Raw genomic sequence first — 25,488 nt, 5'->3', positions numbered from 1 at the left:
GATTTCTCACTGTGCAAAATATAGTCAAACACTGATGCAGTTAAATATTCTACCCTTTGTTCTTCCTGTATGATCTATAATAATAATCTGCTTCATGTTGATATTTACGGCTGTGTTGCTAACAATTACCTGAAAGAAAAGTTGGGTTGCTTCACTGGGCTGGAAAAGGTTTATCTAAATCAGAAAGCAGGTCTAACTAAGCAAGTTTATCTATACATATAAAAGGCTAAGTTGACTTGTGCATGCATTACACATATAAAGCTCTTGCTGGCACCAACAGCATGTGTGTGTTTCAATCTATCATTGTCAATGGTGAATTTGGTTGACACTTCTGGTAAAGAGAAAGGGTGAATAGCATTGAAATATTTATTCTAATTAATTTCTTTTCAATGTGCTTGAATCCATGCACCGGGCCACTAGTTTATAATATAATTATATTATTATATAAATTACTATTGAGGAAACAGAAGGAAGTTAGGCAGTCATGCCTAAGTAGGACCAGGGAACCAAACTGACCAATGAAATTGCTAATACAACCCAGCTGGGCAGGGACAGAAGAGTGCACCTGGGAGACATAAGCTTTAAAATATATGGATATTGCTAAGACAGGCAATTTGGGATAACCAATCCCAAGGATGTTGCTAAGGCAGAATTTTTTGAGAACCAATCAGAAGCTAGCAAAAATGTATCTATCCCTAGATAAACGAACACTCTTATCTTCTCTTTTGCTCTCTCTATCTCTCTCTCTGGCACACTGGCTCTCCTAAGGCAGGATATATGTTCCCCTGAACCCTTGTGGTTTATGGCCATGTTGGACTCCACACATAGACTAATGGTCTTTAATTAGCATGGATACTGAATTGCACCCTGATATGATATGGAATAGAAGCTCTGGATATTGGCCTGCTTCCACACCTTTTCAAAGACTGGCTTCCCTCAATAAACTTTGCTTCTGCTAATCATTTTTGTCTACAAATTTGTTTGTCGATTTTATAAGATAATGAATTGGAACCCAACACCATATTTCAGTTTCACTATCATATTACTACTGAATTTCTTTTAGTAAGTAGCTTGACCATATGAGAGAAGGTACTTAGAATTTCAGAAAAACATTGCATATTAGAAAAATGAATTAAAAATGTGTCTCATTTACAAATAAATTTAAATGGAAAGTTTATAATATTATATGATTTAATTTTGAAATTTTGGTCAGCCTAACATAATAATCCATAATCCATTGATAATTTCCATATAACTTTATAGTAATAGTTACAAATATAGAGTTTATATATTTTTAGTGAGAGCACATATGATTAAATTTCTACTTCTCAAAATCCCAGTGAAATGATTAACATATAAATAATATTTTAAAAATTGCTAGATTATACTGAATTATAATCTAGAATCTCAAATAATATGGGAAAGCTTGATTAACTCCATAAATGATAATGTAATATTCATAATCTATTTTATTTATTATTATTATTAAATATCATGAAACAAGATAGTTTCAACAATATAGAAGAGTATTCATTTAATTATTTTTAGAAGTATGTCCTGAATATATACTCTATATTAGTTTGCTAGGGCTTCCATACCAAAATACAACAGACTGACATTTTTTTAAATAACAGAAATTTATTTATTTACAATTGTGCAGAGAGACCTTTTAGACCAGTGTTGGCAGTGTTGGTTTTTTAGGGTGCTTCTCTTGATGGCTTTTATATGGTAGTCTTCCCCATATCTTCATATAATCTTCTCTTTGTGTGTATCTGTGTCTCTTCTTGTAAAGACAGCAGTAATATTGAACCGTGGCCTACCTGTGACCTCTTTTTAATATAATTACCTTTGTAAAGACCCTATCTCTAAATACAGTTACATTCTGAAGTACCAGGGATTAGGATTTCAACATATGAATTATTAAAAGTAACAATTTATCTTATAATTCATATATATATATATACTTTGAAAATTTTTATCAAAAGAATATTATAACTAAAAGGATAATAAAACAAATTATTTTATTATCCTTTTATTTATAATATCCTTGTAGCCGAAACCGGTTTGGCTCAGTGGATAGAGCATCGGTCTGCGGACTGAAAGGTCCCAGGTTCGATTCCGGTCAAGGGCATGTACATTGGTTGTGGGCACATCCCCGGTAGGGATTGTGCAGGAGGCAGCTGGTTGATGTTTCTCTCTCATCGATGTTTCTAGCTCTCTATCCCTCTCCATTCCTCTCTGTGGAAAATCAATAAAATATAATAAATAAATAAATATATAAATAAAAATAATAAAATAAAACAAAACCTTGTAAATATCTGAATGATATATAACATAATATTTTAATTGTAACAATAATCAAATACTTAAAACCAAAACAATAATATGATATATTTAGTCTATTTCTATGTGTTTATATTAAATGGTCAAGTTTAACAAGAATATTAAAGAACTGAGTCCTATCCTTGTCAGCTGTTAGCTATGTTATCTTAGACATGTTGTTTACCTTCTTTCCCAATTTAAATAAAGTAATTTACTATCTAACACATGCAAGACATTCATAGGACTTTAATGAATCGGTAAAAGCGAAGTGTTTATCATTATTAGCAAATATAATTTTATATTATGATACAGCAGATTATTTCACAGAAAAAATAACAAAAAAGATTGGACTGACTAGGGCTAGCGTTTACTCATATACATTTTACTGAATTACTTTATAAAATTTTAAACAAAATGTATTCTTGAAATTCCACATAAATGAGTATCAGCTCATAGCCATCATATTAATTTTAATATTTTTTCAACTTAGTACTACCAGTTGTTATATCCTTCTATATCGATGAGTGCCTGTATGGATCTTTTAGGGTTTCAAAGTAGCACTTTCTTCTGTATTTTAAGGCTGTTTTACTATGCTAATCATTAGCCATTTTAATATCTTCTTTGAAATAAAAACCTAGGTGCTAGATTGCTTTTAGGTTTGATCAGAGACACCATGAAAACATATAAAACAATCAAGGAAAAACAAAATCAAGGCATGGGTCATTGAGCACAAGCTGTCTACTTCTAAATTGTGAAAAATAACCCTGCCTGCCATAAATCAAATATATCTTATGAGATAAATCCAATACATTGCCTACCCAGAGTGCATTCGTTTTATTGATTTTTCCATGTTTTACTTTTTTTAATATTTTAAGTTATAGAGCATTTGCATGCTACCTTTCCAAGACCCTAGCAAAATCCATAAATGTATACACATTATCACCACTTTAGTAATAAATTCAAAGTATAGTATTTAGTATTATTTTTTAAAGAACTTACCACTATCACCACCACTATGACTAATTATATAACTTTCAAGCATTAATAGCTGGATCTGGCACTATAGCATGCTTTATGTACAGAAATATCCAATAATGCACATTATCATTTCTTCCAGTATTGTGACTGCAATAAATCCCTTTCATTTTCTCAGGCACTGAATGATTTAGATTTGTGCTAGAAATATTTAAACACCTCTGTCTGTCAAGATAATGTTTCTAAAATAAGGCTGAAGCAATAAGCACAGGTAGAATTGAGGATGATTGGAAGTGGGAGGAAAAAACTGGGCTGGATTATTACAAAATGCTTATAAAAGCTGCGTAAAATTTATGGAAGTAAATAGTTATATTTTACATATCAAACTGTCAGTTAATGTTCTTCCACCCTCTTGTAAATCTTTCTAATATCTTTCACCCATATGTGCATAGATGTTAAATGAATATCACAGTTCAAAGTTTTAGTTCTAGGAGAAAGTTGATAACTTTGTTACATAATTATGAAAGGAAAATAAATCCTTTTTAAGCATGCATCAGGTCCTTTAGTTGCTGTCCACCTCTATTCATCAGATAGGGAACTTTTCACGTGGATTGACATTCTATCACTAACATAAATATTAAAGCTGCTACTTCTTTATCTCCTACCTTTCTTTCACTATTTCCCAATGAATGACTGTGAGAATGTTCTGAAATCAGAAGTGACTATTCACAATGATGGGTATGTTGACATACTTTGTATGCATATTGTATGTTACCATGCAGATAAAATAATATTATCCATCATTCTGGACTTAATGGCCACCCTACGTATTTCATCAATACAGCAGCTGTTCTGTTACAACATGATTGATTGGTGTCTGTTAAAGTAAGTCCACCACATACCGTTCCAGCTCATTTAATCTTGAGAAAGGGGTTTTGGTTGGTTGTTCTTGTTTCTTGACAAAATTAGCCCTGCCAGGGATGATCAGAACCTGGAACAAGTCCAAACTTGACTAATAAAAGTTTATATTTTAACTGTCTCCTCTAAATTATCATTAGGAAAGTAATCCCTAAACTATTTTCTCAGTCTCTTGACTATACCCTGAACTTCCTTTCACTAATGATTATATTCAATAAATAGAATTTTAAAATAATCTTACACAAATATTTTACACGCTAAGCACCTCTTAAAATTCAAACAGGTGTTTAAACCATCGAATCCAATGGCTTGTCTACTGTATTCCTCTTCTTTCAATACTGTATCACATTATTTTTTTTTAATTTTCCATTTTTTCTTAGTAGAAAATAATCCTCTCCAATACTGCTTCCTATCTCACATTAACAGTCAACATTTTTTATCTCATAAAAATTAATAACTGTCACTTTAAATACCAATAAAAACCATAAGAATCAATTGAAACTGCAAGAAAAATAGGCAGAACAGACATTAACAACATAGTTTTTTTTTTGAAGAGGTGAAAGAGGTTATTTAAATAAGATATTCACTACTTAAAATAAAATAAAAATACATTATAATTCTTTTCATAATAACTGGCACATATCACTGTAACTTCCTAAAAATCATATATCTTGTTATCCCTAATAAGGGTCTTTGAAAATAAATGTCTAGTTTACTTATACTGAATAAAATTTAAAACTACAAGAAATCTCTTCCATTTACCAGAGTTTTACACAGTAAATGGGTGTCGTTGCTCTCCTTAGATAAATGATGAATTTGAATGTGAGTGTAACTTTAGTACAGTTCATGTTTGGGTTTGAATTTATTCTTCATAATGTGTATGCTTATCTTTGATGAATATGCAGATTTATAGAGATATTGAAATGTATGCAATATTATACATGTTATATTTGCATATATATATATTAGATATTTTTACTTGAGATAAATATTTTAATGTTTTTATGTGAATATCTTACTTATAGCTACTTATAGGAATAAATTTCATTAGATTAACAATTAGCATTTTTCCATTTTGAAAATCTCATGGCACAGATCTAACCTCCAATGTCCATTCTGCAAAGTGTTTCAGTTCTGCAGGCAGTCAAGAGTAAAGGAGCCAAAGAGAAACCTGATCATTTAACTCCCATGTTTTCGTCTTTCGGCCTATTTAACTTTCCATTAGCTCACTCAACCTCCTCAGAAGTTATCAGCAAGTTAAGTGGAAATGGGGACTTTTAACTGTTGAATTTAGTTTATATGTTCTTGTTTGAGCACTTAAAAGCTTTGTTAGGAAAATATGAGCTGAAACTAAACACTCAGTGATTCTCCTGACATTTAGATAAAGGGGCCTGAATTAAATTCAACATAGTCAGAACTATCAGCTTGGAGGCTCATTTTTGGGGGGGAAGTTATAAAATTAAATGACTTTATTGGGGTACAAATAAAGATATTATTTAACTTAGACATAATTTTGAGAAACCTATAATAATTTTGCTTAAAATACTGCAAGTATGAATTGCTGAGTGTTTCAATTAATAAATGTTGTAAATTCATTTACTATACTATCTACACTATAAAATAAAAGAGTAATATACAAATTGACCATAATTTTGTGACAGCCACCAGCCAATCAGGAGTGAGTATGTAAATTAGCCCAACAAATATGGTGGGTTAATTTGCATACACAGGCTCTGCGCTTCCAGGCGGGATACTTATGTCATTGCCATGGTAATGACGCAGGTGTTCGGCACCACCCCAACTGCTTAGGGCCTCTGGGCAGCATGGGAAGGTGGAAAGGCGGCTCTGGGGCCAGAGCAAAAAGGTGGCTCCACCCATAGTGAAGGCGGTGCTGGCAGCCAGGGGAAGGAAGGCACATTCTTGCATGAATCTTCATGCATCAGGTCTCTAATATTTTTATAATGCTTCAAAATAAATAGCCATGCTTTGGAAATACTGAAGAGAATTTCAATTTAGAAAGTAATTGAGGTTTCATACAAAAATTAAAATTAATTTAGCTCATTTAGTATATTAAAATACATATAAGCATAAGTATCTGTAAATAATTTTGTGAGCTGAAACATAATTGCACAATCATTGATCAATCAATGACTGAAAGAAAGGATGACTGCACTAAGGGCTCATGTTTATCTGAGAGTCAATTGTTCAGCCCTTCCCAGTGCCTATTGGTCAGTGCTCATTCTGTCCAGGTTAAATAATGTGAAAATCATCTTGCATACTAAGCATATTAAATTTCACTGCCAAAAAGCATATTTGTCATATTTACATGAATGGTTATTAAAATCCATGAATTATATACAGTTAACAATTAGTATAACAATTTTTTTCAAGCCTTTTCTAGTCCTTTGAAATTGCTTTGCCTATGTGGCCATATTTATTAATTAAAATTAATTAATTAAAACTTATTTCAAAAATAAGTTTTTAGATTTACATTATCTAGCAGAAAAGAAAAACGTGTAATAGTGACAGGAACAATGGGACAACAGCTGAATACTGTCATGCTACACCACCTATAAGAGAGAAAAGTGGAAATTTTTATTCCACTTTCATTTTCCCTACTGCTTTTATTCCACAGATTAAGCCTCGTAGGTCCTTGAAAAATATTAAGCATTTCATGAAATTTGACTGTTCCTTTCTCCATCTTGATAAGTGGTACCCTAAACTTCTCCTTTATATCTTCCCCATGCAGTAGATTGTATAATAGAATTCAAAAGATAGCTTCCTACCATCTGCAAAACAATTTCCTATAGAGCTCAAAACTTGGTATATAATAGATTTGTATTGACACTATTTCCTACATTTTTTTCTGGAATTAAGTCACTTCACCCATTTTTCAAATTTGATTTCATTTATTTTTAAAAATCAAACTGTTTTCAGACCTAACAGTCATGAAGCAATGTCAGTTAAGCGAGGGCTAAAATAAGAAAGAGAGCAAAGAGGTGTATTTTTGGTTGCAGCTGATTTAGAGCAAATGGGCTTTGACATCCAAAGGCAGCAAGAGGGGCACACATCCTGAGGGGTGGGGTTCAGAGGGCACAGAGAAGTGAAGTGTGTCAGGCATGCGTAAAGTTCTGTTAAATCTCTAAGAAAAATATTAACCTCTTCAAACAAATCATCTGTACACTGTATTGTCTGTTCACCACCCAAGGCCTTCCCTCTCCTCTTCCTCTCCAAGACACGAAGCAGAACTTTTATTTTATTCTTAAACTGCAGGAGCCTGGGCGGGGAAATGCTCTGGGAACAAAAGAAAACAACAGAACCCTGCCCCTGCTGATGAGAGTAATATAAGCCCATGCTATGTTTACCCATATTTCAGAACAGTAGCCTCTACTCTGGTTTTCCAGATATTTCAGTATGACTCAGAAGAAAAGTAATCATGTGGAAAAGTGTCTACTTGTGAGAGTCTACAATTAAAATAACTATACGGTCTTAGCAGTAGTGATCTCATTTCTGAGTATTAAATATGTGTTTGTGGGTAAGTAACGCACTAAAGACCTGCTTTCTTGGAAGGAGTAGGTAGGAAAACACCATAGAAGAATTCTTCTGGTAACACCCAGAAGAACTGAATTAATGAAGTACCAAGCTCTAAACCCCATAACAGCTGGAGGCTATCGATCACAAGTGTTTCATTTGCTGAGAGGCTCTTGGAATCACTGAATCTCAAAATGAACCCAACATCAGGGAACTCATGGGTCGATTCCACTCCAAAGGCTAGGAAATATATTTTGGCATCTCTTTTTTTTCTCTGCTTTTTTGTAATAATTTATATCTGTGATTTCTAATCAAATACACTATGTATTTAAGAATATATTTGAACAAAATATTTAATTTTCCTAAGGTGATTGTTTTGAAGACATTGATCAGAAAAGAAGCTCACTATTTTGGAGATCAGGTTTCAAAAATTAGATCTAGAATTAATTGTGCCAATGGCAGATGTTTGCTACGTAAAAGAATTAAAAAATCCACAAACATGAAAAAACAAACAACAAACAAAAAAAAAAACCCGCTGGTGTTGTGTACAGATGGCAGATAAAAACTCTGTTCCTCATCCAAATCCCAGGAATTATCAAAAAGGGGAAGCCAGGCACAGTGAGGGTGGTGGGTCAGGGGCAGGGCAGTATCTTCAGGGGAATAACATACCATAAGGATCCTTGAAATATAAAACAACATGTATTTGTTCAGGAGAAAATACAGCAGTCCAGCGTACCTGTGAGAAGCACCGCTGCAAAAGGGGCAAGTAGTGAAGGTGTTGAAGACACAGCCAGAGCACTTTGACATCTGTGAGTGTAGCTGAGCAGACACGGATTTAAAGTTGGCAGTGCCAGACTGCAGTGGGTTAGGAGCCCTCCACCCCAGGAACCAGGGGTTAGGTTTTCATAGAGAAGATGAGAGGAAAACAAGGCCATTATTGGATTGGCTATCATTTAAGCAGTTCTGTATATGGGAAAGCCCCCTGGCTGTTGGTGACTGGTTGGTCTTCAGTTTCGTTTCCTCGAATTCCAGTGCATTGACTCTGGGTCAGGATTGAGTTTGTCTGTGCAGGCTACCAAGGCATGAGAGCCACTTCCGTTAAAGGCTGCCCTGTTTAATGATTTTAACAGGAAACTTCTCCCAACGGAGAGGGGCAGACAGGAGAAGGGAAGCAGGGGACCCGGGGACACCCTTCTTTCAGAAAGCTAGTTGGCTCTGCAAAGTGTTGTGCTTTGCTTTTTCCACCAGCCTCGCTGTGCCCAGAAGCAGAAAGAAAGATGCATCTCCTTAGTAATAAGGATAGGGGTCACCAGGATGGGAAGGGCAGGTGGGGTCGGGGAATGGCTGCCAGGAAGAGAGAGTGACAGGCAGCATGATTGGCGGCTGGTCACACTCAGAAATCAGAGGAAATCACCAGGGCAAGAACTTCCAGAACACTCCCTGGTGCGCCCCACCAAACAGAAAGACATCTTGTCTTCAAAATTGCTGGGGGCAGGTTGTGTGAAGATATTGCATCAGTGAAGACAATTAGACTTGGTATCTTAGAAATTAACCATGCTTAAGGATGCGATAAAGAAACTAAGATGTGATGAGTGTCCGAAAGGGCACAATTATAGGGCACACTTTGTGAGAGGAAAGATGGAGCTATAATTTTCTCACGTAAGGTAACAAAAAGATCAATCTGATGGTGACGCATTTTGCTCATCACAACAGAACAAGTGAAAGTAGCCAATAACTTTGAATGTGAAAACATGATCAAACCTCTGTAAATAGATGGAAACTGCTTTGACGTGTGAAGAATTTCTTCTAGAAACATATATTAATCATCAAATGTGTTATTCATTGGCAGTGTGTTCCCATAAATATCAGCAGCAGGATGCTAACTATCGAATATTTATATTCACAATTACATCAAAAATATACTATGGATATAGTCACCAGTGGATCCTGTAGAAAACAGCAAAAGATAAAATCTAAAGCTCAGAAAGAGGACTTTTTCTTGTACCAGGAGAGTCTCATATTTTCAAAAATATTTCAGGGAATTATTTTTTCTTTATAGACTGGTATGTTTGAAATAAACATGTGAATATTTCATAGATGCAGTGTTTTGTGTTTTTCCCATTGTTTCTATTTTCTGTATGCTAGGTCTATGAGATTTAGTTTTTACCTCCTCAAATTTAGCTTTAATCATCTTCCTGTGCATAAAAATTCTAAGCTACTTTGATTCATAGATATATATTTGTAATATACTGCATATTCAGAGCTCTCTTACCTTCATAGGTCAGAGTTCAAGGACTGCTTTGGCTCTCAGATAATTTCTTTCAGGCCATTTACACATTAAAAAACATTTTAAATTTAATCACGTGTATAGCCATTTAGATGTCTATGGTATGAAAATTTTACAATATTGCTGAAATTAAAATTCAGAAGACTTTCCTTAAATTTAATAAGCAATTTTGACACATGATTCTTATAACCAAGATGAGAAAATCAAGACCAATTGTTTCATGAAATTATTTAAACTGTAAAATCAAGATAGAAAATATAATTTGCCTCAATAAGATACAGCTCTAGAACCTAGTACAGTTGCCATATAGATTTGATTTGGTGGGCTCAACATTTTTCACAAATTAAGTTTTTAATTTGAAGTATGAAAAACATATATTTAAATACAAATATTAATATTTCCACATACTTATAATATATATTGTGACATTAGATTTAAAGTTACATTTGAGGTCATCCTATGTAATAAAAGGATAATATGCAAATAGACAAATGGTGGAACAACCAAACAACCGAACAATTGGCCGCTATGATGTGGGCTGACCACCAGGGGCCATGCGTGGAACATGGTGGCATTGGCTGTGGCAGAGGGTGGAGCAGGTGAGCAGAGGCACCAGATCAAGGCAGGGCACTGGTCACTTTCATCAGGGTGAACTTCTGGTAGTTACTGAAAATTCTTTGGTCCCACACACCAAGGTCTTACCTGACTCTTGCACCTGCTGCTGGTGCTGGCCCTGCTTACACCTGCGCCTAGTGCCAGAGCCATCGCTTGCACCCACTGCTCATGCCCAGTGCCAGTTCCAATAGCATGGTGCCATCAGCAGGTACGAGTGGCAGCTGCTGGCCCTGATTGTCCCTGAGGGCTTCTCCACCTCCCCCTGCTCCTGAGGGGTGATCGGGGCAGCAGCTGCTGCTCGCACCTGCTGATAGCTCCAGCCCTTCTCGCACCCACTGCTGGTGCTTGCCCCAATTGCTCCACGCCATTAACGGGTGTGAGCGGGACCAGCACTGTCAGTGCATGGGAGAGGCAGTGGTGGGAGCAGGGTTGCTGGCAGTCAGGGAACCGGGGCCAGTAGTGGGAAGGTTCAGACAGGGGCACAGAGGATGGGTGGAGACCTGCCCCTGTGCCTACCATAGCCTAGCAGCCCACAGTTCCTTTCAAGGTGCATGAATTCTCATGCACTGGGCCCCTAGTTTTTAAAATAAAATTCTTTAAAAGTAATAGGAAATATTCCTAAAACCAGAAGTTTTAACACACTACAGTTAATAAACATATTTTAAATGTACAATTTATCTTGACAGCAAATTGGAGTACTTAAGATTTTTTTGGAAGCTAATTGCACTCTCATTTAGTTTAATGAACATTTTCAATAGCAATATTATGATTCATGTTTCTCTGGGAAAGAGCAGCTTGATACTTAAGAAGTGTTGAGTTGTTCTAAGCAAGACATGTGGCTACTAGGGGGATATTTTTTAACAAATAGCTCAGTCTTACATTGTCAATTACTTCTTAAAGAAATCTATTTCTATATTGAAAATGTATTGTGCTTGAAATAAGAAGCTGGTCTTCAACAGCACTGTAACTATTCTAGAGAAAATTTTATCTGAATGCATGAGCCCCAATTTTTTCTTTCTTTATTTTTTTTTTCACTAGCAAGAATCCTTCTGGAAATTATCAACTATTGTTATGACCATTTAATGTGCAGGAGGGAAGAAGAAGAACCTCTCTAAAACTCTCTAGACAGTTTTTTTTATTATTATTATAGGGTTCAAATAATTATTTTTAAGGTATCTGACTTTATGTAAGTAAATTATCATTATTATTGAGATTTGCCAGTAGTTGAATAATCACATGTTTTAACCCTCACAAGGTTAGGCCCAGTTGAACGATAGAAGTATAAGTTAAAAATTCATCAAATTATTAATGAAAGATTTTGGTAAACTTGGCTTATATCTATTTACAAAATTGCATCATCTTTATTAGAGAAATATCTTCCCATTGTCCTGTCATACTCTCCCCTCCTCCTCCTCCAGCCCTTCCCTCAGTCCATCTTCCCTCCCTGAGCTCCATCCCACTTTACACCTCAGTTGTTGGCTGCCTGCTGCACTTAATCTCAGGCAATGGTCTGAAGCATTCACTGCTGGATTTCTTGAAGCTCTTTTTTGCACAGATTCTGAGACCTAATATTTCTTGAATGAATGAAACCAAGCAAATTTGGCCAGATGCCATACCGGGAAGTCCAGATGGCAAGGAACTGAAGTACCCTGCAGGAACTGAGGGTACTCACCCCAATGCCCAGGAGAAACCGAATCCTGCCAACAACCACTACAACGAGATTACCTTGTGGATTGAAAGGGGAAAATCACAAAGAAAGATAAAATTACAAAGAAAGGCACTATGGAAGCAATAAATGTTCTTCCTTTCTACTTGCTATTTAAGGAACTCCCATAAAATAGAGGCCAAAATATCTAGATCTTTTTTCAGTTATATTTAACTAAAACTCTTGGAAATCTGAGAACCTAGTAGAAATATATAAAGCAACAATACCAGTGGAAATTAAAGTTTAACTTAGTATGAATTCAAAAAGTAGATAAATATATCTTAAGAAAGATATCAATTGTAAGTTCAGATAAGAATATTACCAGGACCTTTGAAGCTTCTACAGTGTCACTTCCTGGTCTAATATTCTTTCTTCTGGTACAACTGGTAGAGAGGGAGGAGTTAGAATGACTGACCTGTAATCCATTTCTTTTCTGATTACCAGCAAACCAGACCTGAGAAAAAGAAGAGAACCAAACTGCCATGATTTTTTGTTTGTTTGTTTTTGTTAGTCCTCACCTGAGAATATATTTTCCCATTGATTTTTAGAGAGAGTGGAAGGGAGAGAGGGGGAAAGAGAGAGAAAGATGAAAGAGAGAGAGAGAGAGAGAAGAGAGAGAGAGAGAGAGAGAGAGAGAGAGAGAGAGAGAGAGAGAGAGAGAGAGAGACATCTATTGGCTGGCTCCTGTATCTGGGGAACAGACCTGCAAACCAGGTACATGCCCTTAACCTGAAATCAAACTTGGCAATCCTTCGGTGCATATGTCAACACTCCACCACTGAGCCACACCAACCAGGGTTTTTTTGTGTTTTTTTTTTTCCAAACAAAATCCACAACCTATCTAGATACTTTAATAATAAAATATTAAAAGATATATTTTATTGAAAAGCTCTAAAGAGAAAACAGATAAACCCCTTTATAGATAATATACAGTAGTGAATAAGGTACCAAATCATACAAATATATAAAGCTTGGTTTAATTACGTACTAAATCATAAAAGGAATATTTTATAATTATTTTATTAATTTGCTTTATTTTTTTAATGTAATACTGTTTCTATTTAACTTCAAAAACATCCCAGCATTCTAAACACACCCAAAATAACAAAACGTTTCAAATTGTGTTTAGTACAGAAGGTTCTTGAACTTTCATTGATGCAGTGACTCTTCACTTTGTTGACAGTGAAGAGTTGTAGTGTCCTTTAAAACAGTTTAAAACTAGCACACAACTAAAAAAGATCCACATACTTCTCATGCAAGCTGATCCCTTTTTTTCCACAGCTAAGCATGGCAGGATGCTATGTCACTATTTCCAAAAACAAGACAACCTGAAGCTACATAAATGGATGCCCACTGCCGTGTCCACAGGTCCTGAGCTACGGCCCCTCCAGAAGGCATCTTCCTCACAGCCTCAACGCCAAGCAAAGAGCATCAAGAGCTTGTCTTGGTTGGTTGTTCTTTTTACAAAGTATAGATATGTGCAGTTGAGAACTCAGGATTTCTAGCCAATAACCAAATAGTTAACACCACCTTACCGATTACAAAAAAAAGAGAGAGAGAATGCCAGAAACATCTTTAGATGCCTTGTACACCAACACCAAAGTGCACAGGGTGAGGAGCACATGAGAGCCTTGTCATTTTAAAAATGTTTGGGAATATGTACAACTTTGATACAGTTTCTGGGTGCTCTGGCCACTTCATGTAAACCACTGACAATTTCTAGAGCACTTTGAGAGACTACATATGATCATGATCCGATTGTGTAATTAATCCTACAGAGGACAACAGACACCTCTCCAATAAAAGCTGTGTCAGTTAAAGCATTCCCCTACACTGAACTATTCACAAAGAGACAGATAAGCTGATATTTTATTCCTCCTCCTCCTCCTCCTCCTCCTCCTCTTCTTCTTCCTCCTCCTCTTCCACCTCTTCTTCTTCCACCTTTTTCCTGGCAACTTTAGCAAGATCTTTTGCACCATTAAACTTGCCTTTAGATTTATAGTCAGTGACATCCTTCTCATACTTCAGTTTTGCAACTTTGTCCTTGTAAGGCTGCTCTTCACTGTCATTAAGTGATGCCACATCTCGCCCAGTTGCTTTGCCACATCTCCAATAGAAATTCCAGGATTTGTGGATTTGATCTTGGGGCAGAATTCCAAGCAGGAAAGGAAACATCCACAAGGTGGCCTTTTGAGTCCTTCTTCTTGCCTCCCTCCGCTGTTCCATGATCCTTTCATTTCCCAGTCATCGTGTACTTTATCTGACCTTGCCATTTCATCAAATTAAATTTCTCTTCCACCTCGCAGAGCACTTCTTAGAAAATTCCGCAAAATTGACTGGAACTTCTGGGTTTTTCTTCTTAATGCTCCTCTCTGCATGTCTGCACAAAGAAGGCATAAGCAGACATCTTTCCCTTTGGCTTCTTGGGATCACCTTCAGCCACTCTGACTGTGTTGTTCGCTAGTCTGGGCAGGGCCTAATTAGCTTTACTATTGCTAGGTAGAAATGGCATCTCTTTTCTTTGTATCCTATTGGCAAAGCTTAACAAATGTTTATGATCTTGCATATATATTTCTTCTTTATAGGCATCGAAACATTTTTGATCAGTAAAGTGATGAATATAAAGGTAAATTTAGTAACAGTCTGAAGATTGTGTAAAATTTGTAAAATACAAAGAGACTGAGGGCAGAAATAAGTATATATATATATATTTTTTTAATATATTTTATTGATTTTGTACTGAGAGGAAGGGAGAGAGATAGAGAGTTAGAAACATCGATGAGAGAGAGTCATCGATCAGCTGCCTCTTGCACACCCCCTACTGGGGATATGCCCGCAACCAAGGTACATGCCCTTGACCAGAATCGAACCCGGGACCTTTCAGTCCCCAAGCCGATGCTCTATCCATTGAGCCAAACCGGTTTCGGCAGAAATAAGTATATTTGATTAAAACATAAGGTAGTATTTGTGCCATGTCAACATGGCCATGGGTGAACCTGAGTGGGGGTGGGGTGATGGTGAAGGATTAGAGAAGACAGACAAGAGAATAAAGCTGGGGCTAGGTAAGATGCTGCCCTCTGATTAGAGAGACAATGCCACGGCCTGCAAGCCAAGACTTTATTTTATAACCAGATTCCAGAGGCAAAGTAAGGGTGTAATCAAGATGTTTACAATGTTCTCGTGGGCTTCAAATCTATTCAATTCCATGCACCTGATCAATCTTTGTTTACTTGCTGCACCTCTCACAGCCTATATTACTTAGCCACATGGGACCACAGGTTTGGACCATAAGGTCAAGCTTACAACTATGGCCTTTGGCTATAATTGTTCCTTGTCTTCCATGTGGCTTTGCCACAAGAGGATCGTGCCCTCTCATTAAGCCAAGGCTTGAACCTGTCCAAATGCTGTAGCCACTTTTCACAAATATTGAATTGTTGGTATTAACTCAGGGGCTGTCCCTGGTGGTCCGTGCACTCTCACAGTGGGAATGCCGCTCAGTTGACTGATGGGTGCCAAACTCTGAGCCTTGTAAGAAGAGCAAGATGTTTATGAAACTCGAATGTATTTTCACCATACTGCTCTTCCCCTAGCAGGCATCCTGGACTATGAACTCAGCCAGAAGCCCAATTACAATAGATTATTTTGATGAATGAATTATTTAAGATATGCAAAGCTCCTAGAGCAAAGAACTATAATTTTTACTAATGCATTTTATTCAAAATTTAAACAAGTGGAACTATATCAAAATAAAAAGTTTCAGCACAGAAAAAGAAACAAGCATCAAAATGTAGAGAAAACTCACTATATGGGAAAACATATTTGCCAATGATACATCTGATAAGGGGCAAATTGAAATGGCAGTGAGATACCACTTCACACCTGCCAAATGGTTATGATCAATAAATCAACAAACAACAAGTGTTGGCAATGCTGCGGAGAAAAAAGAATCCTTGTGCACTGCTGGTGGGGATGCAGGCTGGTTTAACCACTATGAAAAACAGTGCAGTTTCCTCAAAAAGTTAAAAATGGAACTTCCATGTGACCCAGTGACCGCTCTTCTAGGACTATATTCTAAGAAACACCAATAAAAAATAATATATGTTCTTTTATGTTCATAACAGCATTATTTACAATAGTTAAGATCTGTAAACATCCCAACTGCCCGTTCTATCTAATAAAAAAACTAATATGCAAATTGACCATAATTCCAACACACAAGATGGCTGCCCCCATGTGTACACAAGATGGCCACCCCCATATGGACACAAGATAGCTACCGTAAGATAGCCAGCAGGGGAGAGCAGTTAGAGGTGACGGGGCTGGCAGGGAGGGTAGTTGGGAATTATCAGGACTGGAAGGGAGAGCAATTAGGGGGGACCAGGCATGCAGGGGAGGGCAGTTGGGGGTGACCAGGACTGCAGGGGAGGGCAGTTAAGGGTGACCAGGCCTGCAGAGGAGGGCAGTTAGGGGCAAACAGGCTGGCAGGGGAGTAGTTAGGGGGTTATCAGGCTGGCAGACAGAAGCAGTTATGGGCAATCAGGCACACAGGCAGGTGAGCAGTTGGGAGCCAGCAGTCCTGGATTATAAGAGAGATGTCCCACCGGGATCGGGCCTAAACTGGCAGTTGGACATCCCTCGAGGGATCCCAGATTGGAGAGGGTGCAGGCTGAGCTGACGGGCACACAAACCCTGCCCTTCCTTTCCCCCATGCACAAATTTCATGCACCAGGCCTCTAGTCAGTAGATAAGTGGATAAAAAAGCTGTGGTACATTTACACAGTGGAATTATACAAAAAAAGCATCTTCCCTGGCTAGTGTGACCCAGTGGTTAAGCATTATCCTATGAACCAGAAGGTCATGTTTTGATTCCTAGTCAAGGCATATGCTCAGATTGTGTGTGCGATGTGTAGTAGGCAGCCATTCAATGATTCTCTCCCATCATTGATGTGTCTATCTCCCTCACTCTCCCTTCCTCTCTGAAACCAATACAAATATATTTTTAAAAAGTTGGTTCAACTCTAGTGCAACTTTCAATGGAATTTGAACATTAAATTATGGACTTGCTCAAAAAAGTTATCTAAGTGTGTCATGCATCTTAAAATGCATGCTTAAGGCGTGGTTTGTTAATGCTACTCATTTTTTAAGGTTATAGGTAGGTTAACAATCTGTGGGGGGAAAATCAATGAAAATATTTCAGGGAGACAATCTATAAAATAGGCTTTACATGTTATTTGAAATGAAGTCCTCCACTCGAAAAAAAAAAAGTCTTACTTTGTTAAGCAGGAGTCTATTGAATTGGCATCCTCAGACATTCCTCTGCAAGTTATAAAATGACTCAAAAGCACAAGAAAAAATATGAGAAGGAAAATGGCCTATACCTGACTCCCTGCCTTACAAACACACCTCTTTTTTTGTTGTTATTGTACCTCTTGTGACTAGGCTAGAACACCTTTCTTATCCCTTTGCCTATATTGTATACAGAGTTGAAGGTTGAGAAGCAATTTTTATAGTTCTGCTGATAGGGATAATCTTTTCCATGATGTGCTGATCTCAAAAACCTGGTATCCCTAGGGTTGAATTTGGAAAGATGTAAATCGGTTTCCTAACATTCCGTTTTGCAATGAGTAAATTAATAACTTGACATTTCACAGCTGTTTTAAAGGCTGTGCTTTAAAGAATGAAATATCAATCACAAATATACATACACCCGGAAATGTCAAATCCCACCCAAATGAATACCACCGCAAATTAGCAGCAGGTCACATTGTTCTGCTGTCTTTCACCTGTGATTCATGGCCTTCCTTTCCAGGTTAAGAGTTTCCCTGGAGAGGCTTAAACCTATTTTATACCTCATGAAAAAGATGTGTGGTGAGCTGCTTTAATAACAGGACATAGTATCCAAATGCTAAGCCTCTGTGTAAGAGGCAATGCGGTACAGTAAAAAGAGATTAGGCCAGGAGTCAAAATACCTGCCCTGAATTCCCAAGACTGTGCTTTAGAGTTAGTTGAACTTAGACGTCTCATGGCCTCAGTTTTCACATCTTTACAATCGGTCTTGCCAATTGCACAGGATTACCTAAAAGTGGCATGCCTGTCTCACAGTGGCTTACACAGTTAGAATGAGTTAATGACTATCCCATTTTAAATTTTAAAAATAAGTTTTGAGAAATACAAAAGAATAATAATGCTCTAAAAATAATGTTTTCTCTCAAGTTACATATGCTGACGTCATGATCGGCACCTTGTTTGTCAGGTCACATGGGAAATGACAATTGGTCTCATAAAAGGAATAATTTTGTAAAATGCCTTTCAGTGATTGAGCCCATGTGAGTAAATATTGGCAATAGCTGCTTAGCTACATGCATGTCTAAAAGATCTCTATCTTAGTTCCATTAGTTTTCAAAATATAGTTCACATTCTGTGTCTCTAGTAAGCTATTTCTGATTTTCAAGCAGTAATTGAGCCTTGGAATTCTTTAGAATATTTCTGAAATTTTATATTGTATTACAATTGGTTGAATTAAATCTGTGCCTTCCTAGTTGCACTCTAAAATACTTTAAGTTGTGAAGATTGTATTACTCTCTACTATATACCCTTGGCATTGACCTGTGATCTGTACAAATAGAGATTCCATAGAAATTGCACTTACTTGTTTTAAACCACAAATTTTGCTAAAAAAGCTATTCTTGGAAGCATACCTTCGTTAAGTAAAGTTTTACACAAAACATATGATACTATGTAATGAATTTTCCAAACATGTGAGAGGTACAAGAAATGTATTAAATGCTTTAGTGTTTATATTAATCAACTAATTTATTTTGAATAAATTATTCATGTAGGGTTTGCCATTTATTGTTTCATAAATTATTTTGATTTAATTCTGTGTTTAATTATCTAAAACAACTTACAAAAATAAAAATGAGATTTTCTTCCTTATGTGATATTCAGGAGATCCAGACTCCAAGAAAGTCAGAATAGCCTTGGCCGGTTTGGCTCAGTGGATAGAGCGTCGGCCTGCAGACTAAAAGGTCCCGGGTTCGATTCTGGTCAAGGGCATCTACCTTGGTTGCGGGCACATCCCTAGTAGGAAGTGTGCAGGAGGCAGCTGATTGATGTTTCTAACTCTCTATTCCTCTCATTTCCTCTCTGTAAAAAATCAACTATATATATATATAAGAGAAAGCCAGAATAAATAATTTGTAAAGTGGGATAGAAAATTACAGGTAATACAAAGAAACTATTAAGCAGTAAGTTCAATGAGAGCACACTTGCCTACAGAATTTATGAAAGTACCTTAAAAATGCCTTTTCATATTTCACATAATTTTGTGAAAATAATATTATAAAATGAGTCTACAGTTTGTAGATTCCACCTTTGTAAGTAAAATCAGAGAGTACGGCTTCATTTGTCAGTGTCTCCTGCAGCAGAAAAAAATGTATGTTTCTTGTCCTGGAATTAAATTAGCTTTACATAATTATCTATAACTAACACAAAATAAAATCTTGTTTCAGATTATTCACACCAATATAAAACCAATTTGGATATACTGATTAGATGGAATATTTTCTGATACACAATATGACTTTGCTGGGATTCTTAAAAAGATTCAAATACAGAGAAAGGCTGAAAAACCATAATTAAATGCAAAACCAAGTTGAGTTCTGAATGTCTAAGAAATCATAATTTAAAAAAGAAATATTCTTTATTTCCTCTGAGGACATTATTACTAGATATTCTTCCTCAATTTTAGGAGTACAAGCATGCACACCTTAACTCATATATGCATACTTTTATTTTCCTCACTAAAAATAGGGCTAAGAATCAACTTAAAAAAATACTTTGGATGGATAAGCCTCATTTTTAAATTCATAAAATAATTTTGATATGATCAACGTTAACATTTACAAATTATTTAAATTTTATTTTTCATTTCAGTAATATGAAAGTATAATTTTATTCATTGAAAAAAGTATTTTACTTTTATATTATAACTTAGTCAAAATAATAAATATGTATTTTTATATCGGTTTCATTTTATGTCTTGTCTCTAACATAGACAGCTAAATTCACCAATGCAGATAAGCCTTGAGTACTGTTATTCATGTGTTTAACACAAAATCACTCATATATTTGAAAGTCAGAAACCTAAAGTGTTGGTGTTTCTGGCCAGTCTGTCTATCAATAACCAATGTTGTGGCTGGACCAGTCCTGGTGGATCTTATTATGATTCTAAGACATACTTTAGCAATAACCAACAGGAGACTTTGAAAAAATACAAGTTTTTTACTTATAAGACCTTAAAGTTACAGAGCACCCTGAGGGCTACACAGTGAGATCTTGGGTAGAAAAAGAGCAACAGGCCTGGGTTCTGCTTTTATTGGGATTGAGGATGCATGCCTAAATTTCAAGGCTTATCTGCATTGGTGAATTTAAAGCATAAACTTGGAAGTTAAAGTGTATTAGAAGGGCGGGGGAGAGGACATGTAGCCTAACTAGTTAGTTACTGAAATCAACCAAGATCTCTAAAACAAAAGAGCCTCAGTGGGAGAAGCTGGCCTGGCTCTTGAGCTAGCCCTGTCATTGGCCGTGTGGTTTTGGAAACAGCCCTCTTTGAAGTGGATGATTCATCAATCAAAGTTTAACTCAAGCACGTGTCAAAGCTTAGACTATGTTGGTACAATCGGTAAATACAGGAATTACTCTGTATCACTCATTGTTGGGAATTCCTAATTTTGTGGGGGCAGATGATGCTTACATTAATCTAATAGAAGTTTAAAGACATACAAAAATACATTTACTTAATCCCCCCCAATATAAAGTCATTCTCAGATGATTTTATAAAGACTCCATGTATGTTATTAAATTTCAAGAAGAATTCCCTAGATATAAAATTTACACCCCTCAGAAACTCTTTATATTGATGGAGCAGATATTATTTTCCAAATATAATAGTTGAAATATGTGAATAAGAAAATACTTGATTTCAGCTAAATATAACTGAACATTAGCAATGTATTCTAATAATAAGATCCACTGAGAGATGGTAGAAAGAACGCCTCCTTCTACCTTCATTCCTACTTGTTCCTCCTCTTGGCCACGTTGCTCAGTTTCTTCTATAAAAGACAAAGGAAGAGGTACCTTCTCGTGGTTGAGTCAGATAACAAAAACTTATGACAGTGAGTGGTGGGTCGTGAGTGGGGCAACAATAAATGCTCATTGTTAGTATTAGTAGTAGGAATAGTAGTAGTCGCAGCAACAGTGGTGTTTGTCTACATGTGTGATAAAAAGTACTGGGAAGGAATCTGTACACCCATATTGACAAAGCTACTCCTGGAAGATGAGAATAGTCATAAAAATATTTTTAAATAGCAGTTTTCTAGGTCCAATATACCTAATCAATAACAATTCCAAATACTTCCTAAATTATGCTAAATAATCATAAGCAATATTTTGTTTGTACTTTTTAAATTTACTACTTCATGAGACCTCTGATTTTTTCAAAATTTCCTATTTCTGCACACATCAACCCTTGTTATCCAAGTCTAACATCTGGAAAATTTTATTTCCAAGAAAATGCTGCTGATCTGACCCAAGGGAGTTCTAACCTTCCATCATTTCCAAAAGGGATAGTGGCCCATAGTCTCAGTGTACAATGGAGATGGTTACAACACTTTGAATACAGTAAATTCAATAGACAAAACCTACAAAAGATCTTGGGGTTCTCAATGATTTTTAAGAGGACAGAAAGGTCCTAGAGGAGGTGATTTAGAGCAGAAGTTAGGGAAAAAGTTAAACTGGACGAGTAAGCCCTGGCAAAGACCATGACCACTATGGGTTAATATTGTGGGAATGGACTGATGGATGAGCTTCTCACCTTTAAAACAACTGAAGTTTCTTATTCAGCAGCAGGTGAGCATTATCCAAGAAGTACTCTTATGTTTTCCATTGCCAGTCACTTCTACCCTGAAGGACAAAGCCCATGTGGGCCTCATGGCCAAGGATGAGAAATTGGGAGGAAGATTTAGCAGGCCACTGAATCCCTTTTTTGCAAAGGCCTGGCTATAAAAATAAATGTATTTCACTACTTATGTGAAATGGTCACCATATCCTAATTCTTCAGTCTTGGTAGCTTGTTTTATTTGTCTGTTTGGCTTACATGTTAGAAAAAATATATGAGACTAGATGAATGTTCAGTTTTCAATTACTTTAATTCACTACTTCCAATATAAAAGTTTCATTTCCAAGACTTTCTGAATTGAATTGTCAGTATGGTCTATCATATTTTGCATTTGGAATTCTTCCTGGCTCTGTTTAACCTTTGTGCGTCCTGTGTGCCTACCATCAAATCTAGAACGGGCTCTGCATACAGTGAGTATACAGGATACTGAAAGCATAAAACCACCTTTTTGAAAATTCTGACTGTGTAAATGTTTTGGATGTGCAAGGAACAACCCAAATTATACCCGTCAAAATGTACATTAACTTTATTCATTCTCTCAATTAAAAAAATATAATATATCTAATATTGCTCATAAACAATGAATTCTGTGTTCTCTTAGTCACAAAAGAGTTAAATAATTTTGGAACTACTATTATGGCTCTACGATATTGAGCTGTATATCTCTGTCTATTCACCTGTCTTTGTAATAGCATTCACTATTTTTCCACCCACCAGCATAACCCTAGTTTTATGCAAACTTAGTTTTATCTTTTAAGGCCATAGGGACTTACATCAATCATTCTTGCTCCCTAATTTTCCAAGCAGTAAAACCTGGCAATTTCTCCTCCTCTAGTTTGTTATCATAATACACTCTTGAAATTTTTAATGAGTTTGATTCTAAACCTGAACTTGCTTCATGAAGCAAAACATTTTATGTTGCAGCTGAATAGCAACTCCCCTATTAAAAAAAAAAAAAAAACTAGTGATATTCTGTAATAAATAACAATTTCAGCAAATTTTCATATAAATGCAGGTAATAGTAGATGGACAGGCAGCTCATTGAAAACCTTATTCACAGAAAAGTATCCAATATTTTTATACCACACATCTTCTCTACAAACAGCTCTGATAGTCTTATTGGTGGAAACAAAGCATTTAGATTGTTTCTGTTAAATGTCTGACATTTTTAAAAGGGTAATCTCTAGATTTAAAATAATAATAATTTAAAAAGTGCTTCAACGTCAGCAGCTCTTCTGCATGACAGAGAGAGGGTTTTCTGTTTCCACAAATATATTCATTTGCATTTAAGGTGGTCCAGCCACTTACAATCTCTTGCCAATAAAATACTGCATTCCCTAAAAGTTCTTGAAGCTCATCCAAATATTCTTCCCTGGAAGCAATAGCACTGAGCAAAAGATATCCCAAAAGATATTTACTTTTATAACTCAGCAATCAATTAAATGTAAATTTCTAAGAATTCATTTTATTAGCTTTTTCAAAACTCAGGGAAATAAGAGTTCTTTACATTGTTGAAAAAAATTACACACATAATTCTGTTGGACATCACCATGCATGTACAAAAGCCTTCTTTCTATTTTTTTTTTTTTTTAAATTTTCACCAGCAGAGGGCTCAGACTGGCAATTGACATTGGAATTCCTCCATTGCCACTTCCCGTCAACTTTACAAAAGTTAGCGACTGACACTCACTCACCCTTTCTCTCTAGCATTTAGAAAAGTCAGTGCGTGCTCTGTTTATATATTCCTCCTAGAATTACCAATTTGCTTTTGGAAATTTCCATCCCCACTCCAACCCCCAAATGCTTCACCCTTGAAAGGAGTTTTTAGGAGTAAAATAGGCAGGTTTAGGAAGTTTTAGGTATTAGGGGGTTCATGGGGGAGAACCACCGGGCTGCAAAGCTGAGAGCTGCAGAAGGTATACATTCAGAGAATAATAGAGCTGCAGAAGGCATACTTTCACAGAATAAGGGAGCTGCAGAAGGTATACATTCACAGAATAAGGGGACTGCCAGAGGACACACATTCATAGAATTAGGAGGGCTTCATTCTTTGAATCCACCTGGACAAGAACCTGAGGGGCCACCTTTGCATCCTGCTCAGGGAACACCGTTCCAGTACAATTGTCACATTTCACCCTGGACACCATCACCACAAACAAATGTAAGAAAACAAAAAGAGCCGAAACCGGTTTGGCTCAGTGGTAGAGCGTCGGTCTGCGGACTGAAAGGTCCCAGGTTCGATTCTGGTCAGGGGCATGTACGTTTGATTGCCTGCACATCCCTGGTAGGGAGTGTGCAAGAGGCAGCTGATCAATATTTCTCTCTCATCGACGTTTCTAGCTCTCTATCTCTCTCCCTTCCTCTCTGTAAAAAATCAATAAAATATATTTTAAAAATTAAAAAAAAAGAAAACAAAAAGAAGGTCTTAGGGAACTTTTAAAAAATGTCTACGTAACCTTTTTCTGAAGCATTTCTCTTCCAATATAGTCTTTTAAACATACTGAGAGTTGATCATTTTAGAAAATAGAGACATGAAATCATTCATTATAAGAAAAAAATTTACAACAGAGAACAAAAACCTGCAAGATCATCTCAGAAGCTGAATTTGCAGAAAGTAAATGAGGCTGGTTTTTGCAAGTAGTGTATAGAATTGATTTTTAGTGGCCTAGAATTGGCAAAAATGGAAATAAAGTTATGAAATGTTGAGTTAAAACAGGCTGAATTTCAGATAGCATATAATATAATACATGCATACTGGAAACATTTGTAATCGAATAAATCTATTATTTTAATATTACTTTTCAAAAGAAGAGATTTAAGTTGAATACTAAAATTAAATCTAAAATAGTACATATAAAGCCCTGTTTTCATTGAGCCATCTGAGAGACACAAGTTACACTGGTAAAGACTGATGGATACGTTATTACTCAGTTCAGATCCATCAGCTGATTTCATGGAATTTTACTGTCTGTGCTTCAAGAGAGGATAAAAAAATTCAGAATAGATAAAAAAAAATTTCTGTTATACTCTGTTTCTCATACTATATCCATCCATCAGATTCTTTTCATAGTGTCTAGTGAAAAGATCTGACTGTTGGACATCACAATGCATGTACAAAGGTCTTCTTTGCATTTTTTTAAATTTTCCTACAAACAGCTCTAATAGTTGTATTGGTAA

At 36.1% G+C, this 25,488-nt stretch overlaps 1 pseudogene across 1 annotated transcript; it reads right to left on the bottom strand.

Moving 5' to 3' along the window:
* Positions 1-14,222: 14,222 nt before the first annotated feature.
* Positions 14,223-24,458, bottom strand: LOC311618570 (high mobility group protein B3-like; annotated as a pseudogene). Its single transcript has 2 exons — positions 24,372-24,458; positions 14,223-14,829 (listed from the first exon to the last, which is right to left on the bottom strand). The product of its transcript is annotated as a high mobility group protein B3-like (transcript).
* Between the last annotated feature and the right edge of the window lie 1,030 nt (positions 24,459-25,488).

Source organism: Pipistrellus hanaki (genome assembly GCF_964339955.1).
Source record: "Pipistrellus hanaki genome assembly, chromosome: 3".
Taxonomy (NCBI): domain Eukaryota; kingdom Metazoa; phylum Chordata; class Mammalia; order Chiroptera; family Vespertilionidae; genus Pipistrellus; species Pipistrellus hanaki.
Note: the sequence above shows the minus strand (reverse complement) of the source record. Positions and strands in the feature narration are given on the sequence as shown.